Here is an 8,658-nt window from a genome sequence, read left to right on the forward strand (position 1 = left end):
GTGCGGAAGAGCTTTTGTGAGAATATCATCAATTTGGTCTTCAATTTTGATATATGTTAGGTCTACGACCTCTTCAATCACGTTTCACGAAATAATGATAGTGGACCTCTATATGTTTGGTCTTGGTATGAAAAACTAGATTTTTTGCCAACATAATAGAACTTATGTTATCACAAAATATTTGAATCACCCTTTGTATAGTAAATCCAAGGTCTTTGAGCAACATTTCTATCCACACAGCCTCACAAATAGCTTGTGCAACAACTTTATACTCAACTTCGGTTGTGCTTAAAGCAATTGTTGGTTGTTCGACAACAACCATGACACAACTGCACTACCCAACGAACACACCATTCCACTCGTGCTCTTTCTTGATGCGTTATCTCTTGCCCAGTCTGCACCTCAACATAACTCAAGAGACAATTTATTATTAGTACAGATCAATCCAAATTTATCGCGCCTTTGACATATCGAAGTATCCATTTAACTATAACCATGTGTGTATGCTTAGGTGCTTGCATGAATTTGTTGACAATACTAACGACATGTGCAATATTTGGTCTTGAATTGGTAAGATAAATCAACTTTCCTACTATTTGTTAATATCTCTTTATATCGTCAATTGAGCATCCTTCTACTTCCTCGAGATTTGCCTTTGTTTCCATTGGTGTTTTAACTCATTTAGAATCATGCATACCAAATGCTTTCAACATATCCATCATATAATTTTTCTAACACAACATGAGACCATTGGGGCATCTTCCAAACCAAGAAAGTACCGTAGTCTAGAAGATCTTCATCAAATTCATATGTCAATTCTTTCTTAACATTGCTTGATAAGCATTTAGTTCTTGTGACAATGAGTGTTGGCATAAAAGGCCGACTCCCTCCAAATTGTATCCTAAAGTGTGAACATGTTCCCCAGTTAAGGCTTGAGTATTTAAGCCCAATTAAAAGGTTGTAATGAGAGAGAGTTTTCAGAGAGAACAATATAGTTTTCCATTCTAGCTTCAACTATGTGCATCTTACTTCTCTTGTTACCTGTGTTGTTTTGCTTGACATCAATCCCATAGGTCCTCATCTTCTGTTGCACCAACATATCTCCATATTCAACATTTGGTATCAGAGTGACCTTGTTGTCTAGCGGCAACGAACAACAAAAACCTGAACAGTGAAGGTATCCAGCTAAGAGAAAAGACCAGACCAGTAACATCTACTACGCACGATGGCTTCAACCTATCTTTAGACTTGCTAATCATCTAAAGATAGGTTGAAGCCATCTTGCATAGTACAAAGCCGGCTTTAATGTCTGCTGAAGAGTGGAGATCGATGGACGAAATTGCACATTCCACCATTCGGATGCACCTGGTTGAAAACGCCTATTTCAACATGGCAAAGGAGACATCAACATTCCCTTTGTCGGAGAAACTTTAGGTCGTGTACGAGAAAACGTCCTCGTCATCAAAGCTCATGCTTATTCGACAACTATTCAATATGAAGATGAGAGAGACGGAGTTGGCGACCTCCTTCATCAACACCTTCAGTCGGGTGTTGTTTGAGCTCTCCTCCCAAGGGATTAACTTCAAAGAAGAAGTTAAATCCCTTGCCATCCTTTTGAGCTTTCTGGCAAGTTGGGAGGTATTCTGCATGACATTTGCCAATAGTTGTCCAAACCTCAATTTGGACGAGACAATTGGACAAGTCCTCACTGAGGATATTCAACGAAAATCAATGGGTTTCACCATTGAAGATTTGGTAGAAGCCCATTACTCAACGGAATCAACCGAGAGAACCAGCCGAAGTCGAGGAATAGTCGATCAAGTGCTTTATGCACCCATTGTAGAAAGATTGGTCACAATGTTTCCAATTGTTGGTTGATAAAAAAAAATGAGAACAATTGGCGATTCGATCAAACTCAAGGAAAATCGGATTCGAATCATTCTCCTATTGACAACCAAGCCAATGTTGCCAAATCCCGTTCCGGAGAGGTTCTCTCCTTGGAAGACTCCTCAATCGGTGAAATCCTTTATAGCGTGGAAGATGTGCAAACGTGGTTGCTAGAATTTGGCGTCACATTTCACATAACCCCCCGATATCGAATGGTTTTCGCACTATTCGGCCAATGCCTGTGACACAGTCCGACTTGGCAATGGACAGGAGTGCCAAATCGAAGGGATCAGAGATGTCCCCATTCAATTGTTGAACGACAATTCAATCACCCTACACCGAACCGAGTCCGGCATGTACCTGAGCTTAAGAGGAGTTTGGTCTCCATTGGCATGCTAGCCGAAGCCAAGTATAGTAAGACTCTAAGTGAGTCGTCATGGATGATCAACTTAGGGAACATGAAAATCAGCTTCGGCTGCAAGTACAACAACTTGTATTCGTTGATGGCGATTAGTCCAAAAGGGGCCATGAATGTAGCCAATTTGTCAGAATCAAACCTATGGCTAATGACGGTTGGCTACATCTGTTAAGAATCTATTACTAATCAATAGACCAAACTAAAGTAAAAGAAGGAAAATAGAATGGATGGAAGAACCCGTTCCACCCGACCACCCCCGAGCTATGATCTAGACATAGCCAACCTACCACCGACGTCCCAACCGCCGGATATTAGGATGACTAATACCTTGGAAGAGATAAACACAGTTGTCGAGACAAAAGCCTAGCCCGCACCACCGGTGTCTAAGACAACAACCTTCCGACGTAATGTGATTATGAGGGTAGCTAAGCCTCATATTTATACCTTTTCCTAGGCCCCTTGAATAAATGTGCTTTTCTAAAAGGCTCTCCATTCATTGGTTCTCCAAATCATGATAGTGCATGCACCTATCATTCCTTCTATCCAATCATTAGTCCCCTTTTAAACATTAGTGAACGTACCCTTCACTAATGTAAATATTAGTGACCTACCCTCACCAACGTTATGTGTACATAACATACTCCCCTACTTCAAAAGATTGCACTCTTGCAATATAAAGTGAGGAAATTGTGCATTAAGAGTATGTCCGCGTTCCCATGTGGCATCATCAATAGGTTTATCCATCCATTTGACCTTGAATAGCCGAATCTCTTTAGAACGTAAACGTTTAGTACGAGAATCAAGAATTCGTTTAGGAACATGAGGTTTGTAATAAAAATCCTCTAATGTTACAAGACCTTGGATTGTGATGGTGTTATCACCAGAGCCTAAAAATGGTTTTAGATGACTGACGTGAAAAATAGGATGAATACCAATGTTACGGGGTAAGGCAAGGTGATAAGCAGATGACCCAACCCGCTTAAGGATCTCAAATGGGCCACAATATCGTGGGGCTAACTTAGCGCACTTGCCCGTAGATAATGAAGTAGAGTCAGTAGGGACACGCAAAAAAACTTTTTGACCAATAGTAAATGCATGAGGATGTCTATCCTGATCAACATAAAATCAAGCATGAGCTTGAGCCGTCTTGACATTCTCTTTGGCAATATGCAACATTTGGTTCATGTCTTGCAGAAATTTGCATGCACTGTCTAATGTCACGATGAATGGTGACATCAACTGGGGCACGTGGCTGAAAACCATACATCAAACATAAAAGGACTATATCCAGTGGATGTATGTTTCGAGCTATTATAGGAAAATTCTAAGATAGGAAGGTAATGCTCCCACTTAGAAGGGGTTTTTGCTACATAAGCTCGAAGCATGTCCTCAATAATTTCATTAACTCGTTCAGTTTGTCCATTAGACTGAGGATGATATGCGGAACTCATGCTCAATGTAGTTTCTAGTTTCTTAAAGACCCGAGTCCAAAAGTCACTAGTAAACTTGGAATCTCGATCACTAAAAATATCCATCATTAATCCATAAAAGCGAAATAACTCATCAACAAATTGATAAGCCAATTGTTGAGCGGTTACCGTGGTTTTGGTAGGAATAAATCTAGCCAATTTTGTTAGTCTGTCAACAACAACCCAAATGGCATCATGACCCCTAGGTGTATGAGGCAAACTAACAATAAAATCCATTGAGATACTTTCCCATTTGTTGTTGGGAATATCTAAGGGATGTAAAAGACCTACAACTTTAAGTCGTTCTAACTTATTAATCTGACATTGTAAGCATTGAGTTATGCATTTATGCACGTTAGAGCGCATCTTAGGCCAGAAAAAAGTACTCGAGATGAGAACGAGTGTGCCTTGTATTCCAGGATGACCAGGAGATGATGCATCATGACATTCATGAATAATTTTCTGTTTTACGTTTGGTAAATCTAGAACACAGACCTTTCCACTACGGTAGAGCAAACCATTTGTAATGTGAAAGGTCGCCTTCGAGGGTAGGGTGCTAGTATCGGCATCTAAACCAGATTCGGCTTTCGTCCAGTATTTCGAAAAATAACTGTCATCAAGGTATTTCCCTCGAAGGTGATCTAAAATATCAAATTTTATTTCCGTGAAGATAAGCATGTTAACTTCTTTAATGCGACTAAGAGCATCCGCAACAGTGTTCATAGAACCCTTGTGATACCATATGGAAAAATCAAAATCTTGCATAAGGTCAGCCCAACGACCTTTATGACCAACAAGATCTGGCTAGTCACAAAAATACTTCAATGATCGATGGTCTGTTGTAACCACAAATTTATTTCCATAGAGATAGTGCCTCCATGTTTTAAGTGCAAAAAACTCTTTCTCTTGAACCGAATACCGAGATTGAGCAGCATCAAGCTTCTTACTTTCAAAAGCAATAGGGTGACCGCCTTGATAAAGAATGACATCAATAACATAATCACTAGCATCGGTTTCAATTGAGAAAGGCTTGGAAGCGTTCGGTAATAGAAGAGTGGGAGCCTGACACACATGCTCTTTGAGTATCTCAAATGATTTTTCAAGTTGTTCATTCCATGCAATTGGTTTGACAGAGTTACGTGGATGACCTTTTAAAAGGTCAGTTAATGGCGTAGTCAATTTGGAATAGTTACGAATTGATTTTCGTAAAAATCCAACAAACCCTAACAATGATCATAGTTCACAAATATTACGAGGAATGGGCCAAAGTTTAACCTTTTCAATACGAGAAGGTTCAATTTCAACACCAACTTCCGTAATTAAATGACCTAGGTACACAATAGATTTTTGGAAAAAATCACATTTTGAATGTTTTGCATAGAAAGAGTTGTCACGCAACTTTTGCAAAACAAATCGAACATGTTGAACATGATCTTGCAAGGTACGACTATATATCAAAATATCATCCAAGAAGATGACAACAAAATCACCGAGTTGATATCGGAAAACGTCATTCATCGCTTGTTGGAATGTCGCTAGAGCATTAGTCAACCCGAAAGGCATGACTAAAACTCATAATGGCCATAGCACATACGAAAAGTGGTTTTAAGAATATCATCCTCGGCAATGCGAATATGATGATAACCTGTTCGTAAGTCAATTTTCGTAAAATATCGAGCCCCATGCAAACGATCAATCAAATCATCGGCTCCAGGTAACGGATATGCATTTTTAATTGTTATTTTATTTAAATGGAGATAATTGATACACATTCGCCATGAACCTTCCTTCTTCTTAACTAATAGAACTGACGCACCCCAAGGTGATTTACTATACCTAATGTGGCCCATACTCAAGTATTCCTTAAGTCGTTTAGCGATCTCATCCTCTTCTAATCGACTGAGTCGGTAAGGTGCAATGCTCATAGGAGCAGCACTGGGGATGAGTTCAATTTGGTGGTCCACATTACGTTGTGGTGGTAAAGTAAGCGATAATTCGTTAGGAAACACGTCTTGAAAATCATCTAAAATAGAGTCAAGTAATCGTTGTTCATAATGTGGTAATGGTGTGGCGTCAATATTAAAATAATAAAATTGAAGCGCGGGATCAATTACACACGAATAAATTAATGAACTAGAATACTCACTTAAAGATTTAGAAGATACAAGTGAACAAGAAGGAAGTTTGGAACATTGAATAAAATGTTTACAATTATTAAGTTCAAATGTGATTGAGTGATTAACCAAATCAATGGACAAAGAAGGGTTTTTATTAAAAAACCAAGGGTATCCTAAAATGACATCTGTAGATTGTAGTTTCATAAAATGAAAGTCAAGCTTCTCCAAATAGGTATCTATTTGAATTGGCAGTTGACAAACAATGCCACTGATGTATTGAACACTTCCTTTTGCCATGTGAACTTGATAGATATGATCACTTGCGTTTATGTGGAGTTCCATTTGCTGCAGAAAGTGATCATTAAGAAAATTGTGCGAACTACCGGAATCAAATAAGAAATGTGCTTGTGTTCCATTGATATACTCAACTGCTCGGAGTAAATCATTAGGTCCAAGTAAATGTGAAGGAAAAGTGCATTCACATGAACTTAAATGGTTGGCATGAACTTTAACAACATCAAAAGACTCACCTGTGTGACTCGTAGATTTGTCTTGAGGAGGGGTGTTCATTGACTTCCTCTCAAGATGACGACAGGTATCCTTTGTGTGGCCCCGTTTCTTGCAATATGCACAAAAGAGGTTAGGTTTCTTGGAGTCGCGATCAAGAGTGTCATTGGATTGCTTATGTTTCCCAATGAACTTGACATTCAGAGTTTTGGCAAACTCAGGTTTATTGTGGTCTTTCTTGGAAGTCCTATGGTACCGAAGTACAATGCTGACGACTTCCTCAAATGTTGTGGGGTCCTTGTCATGGACAATCCAATGTTAATCCCCATTAGGAATACCATTCAAAAAGCAAGCAATAAACCATTTCTCACCAGTAAGTCCCGATTTTTGGATCTGGGTCCGAGCATGATGCACATAATCCTTGAGAGAGGTAAATGGCTTACTCGACAACGTGATCAAGTGTTGTTCTTGTTTAGTTTGAGAAGGTGGCTGCAAAAACCGTTTCTTAAAAACATCAATGAAACCTTCCCAAGTTGTGGGTAAGTTCTTTGCAGTCCTTAAGCTGCGCCACCAAGCAGTAGCTCGGCCACCTAACTCACGACCAACGTAACCAATTTTTACAACATTAGGCTTGGTGTGGAGCTCAAAGTGAGACTCCCAACGACCAAGCCAAGTGCTAATGGCCTCCTCGGTTCTTTCTTTCTTATCTCCCTTGAATGGTGTTACTACGAAAGAAGGCTCGCCTTCTTTCTTGGACTCAATAGTCAATTTGTGGAATTTCTTTTCCAATGCCATATTGGCCTGCCTCATTTCAGCCAATTGATTCAAGGTAGTAGTGAGCAATTGCTCAATAGTGATCTCAGGTTGTGTGCGAGATGCGGACTGGAGTTGAGAGGTCTCGATCGAAGAGATTGTTCCAACAACGTTCAAAACTTGTTCCATGATGCAAGCTGTGGGTATGCAATATAAATAAGGAGGTTCAAAAAATACACAAGCAAAATGAATGCTTGGAATTTTGATTGTAAGAACTTTACCAAGAAAGAATCTCACATCTTTACCCCTCTAGACATATGAGATGTGATTCGAGATCCGATAACTATGGTAACACTATGGTGTTTTAAAAACCATGGGGGAAAACATAGCTAAGATGTCTTTCTCAGATCTCTATCTTGAATAATCATGGCGGCTCCCTGAGGCTCAACCATGGTTCTAACATCAACGTAGTTTCCTAGTTAGCCTTATATTAGAATGCCAACCCAACATGTATTGATATGGTCGAGAAAGTGTACGAGAAAAAACAAGTGCACTCGCAAGTAATATTCTAATCTTGCAAGTAACAAGCAAATGTTATAATAAAAACGATAAAATAAGGCACTACCCATAAGAATCAAGTAGTGACGAAAACAAGGGTCAATAAATCCATGTGTTACCTACTAAAAACAAATGTCACAAATAAATGGATGGTGCGAGGTATGCACATATACATCCCAATATGGTGGTTGTAATTTGCACAATTGTGACATAAGCTACAAATTGATACAAGTGGCAGTGGTGTTGTGCGCAAAGATGTAGAACTCAAATCTATGAGTAAAACATCAATAGGGGAACTCATGTGGTTTTACTCGAGTTCTAAGGCTCGATAATATGAGTTAAACCTAGATGAGCCGTTGGAAAAAATCGTTCAAAAAACGGCATGATGCCCACTCAATATTAAAAAATAGTCTACATGAATCGTTACACCATTAAATGTACGTAAATAGTGTAGATGAACTTAAAATAAGGGGCAAGAAAGAGAGTTAATTGTGGTTGGGTAAATGACAATTACTAGAAAATCATGCATAAGTGAAACGAAAATTTGTGTAATTAGAAATTAATTAGAATAATAATCAATTAGGTGTATGAATCATTAAGCATTCCTTAAGATATGAAACCCTAAGGTAGTCGACATGCACCTCCTCAAGACCACCACATCTCCCTAGAATCGGCCAATTGATAGCTCAATAAAGAGTAAAGTGGCATAGGTAAATGACATATACCTTGTTAAGGCCACACCATCCCATAGAATCGGCCAAGTGATGGCTCAATAGAGAGTAAAGTGGCATAGGTAAGCGATATACACCTCGTCAAGACCACAACATCCCATAGAATCAGCCAAGTGATGGCTCAATAAAGGGAAGAGTGGCATACTCAACATCATATGCAAAAGGGCCACGAGGTGAGCGTGTGCGATTAGGGCAAACACGCTTGACCCAATGCACAA

The sequence above is a fragment of the Azolla caroliniana genome, unplaced genomic scaffold (genome assembly GCF_043228905.1).
Source record: "Azolla caroliniana isolate FFs.n. ecotype wild unplaced genomic scaffold, voAzoCaro1.0.p SCAF_10, whole genome shotgun sequence".
Classification (NCBI taxonomy): Eukaryota; Viridiplantae; Streptophyta; class Polypodiopsida; order Salviniales; family Salviniaceae; genus Azolla; species Azolla caroliniana.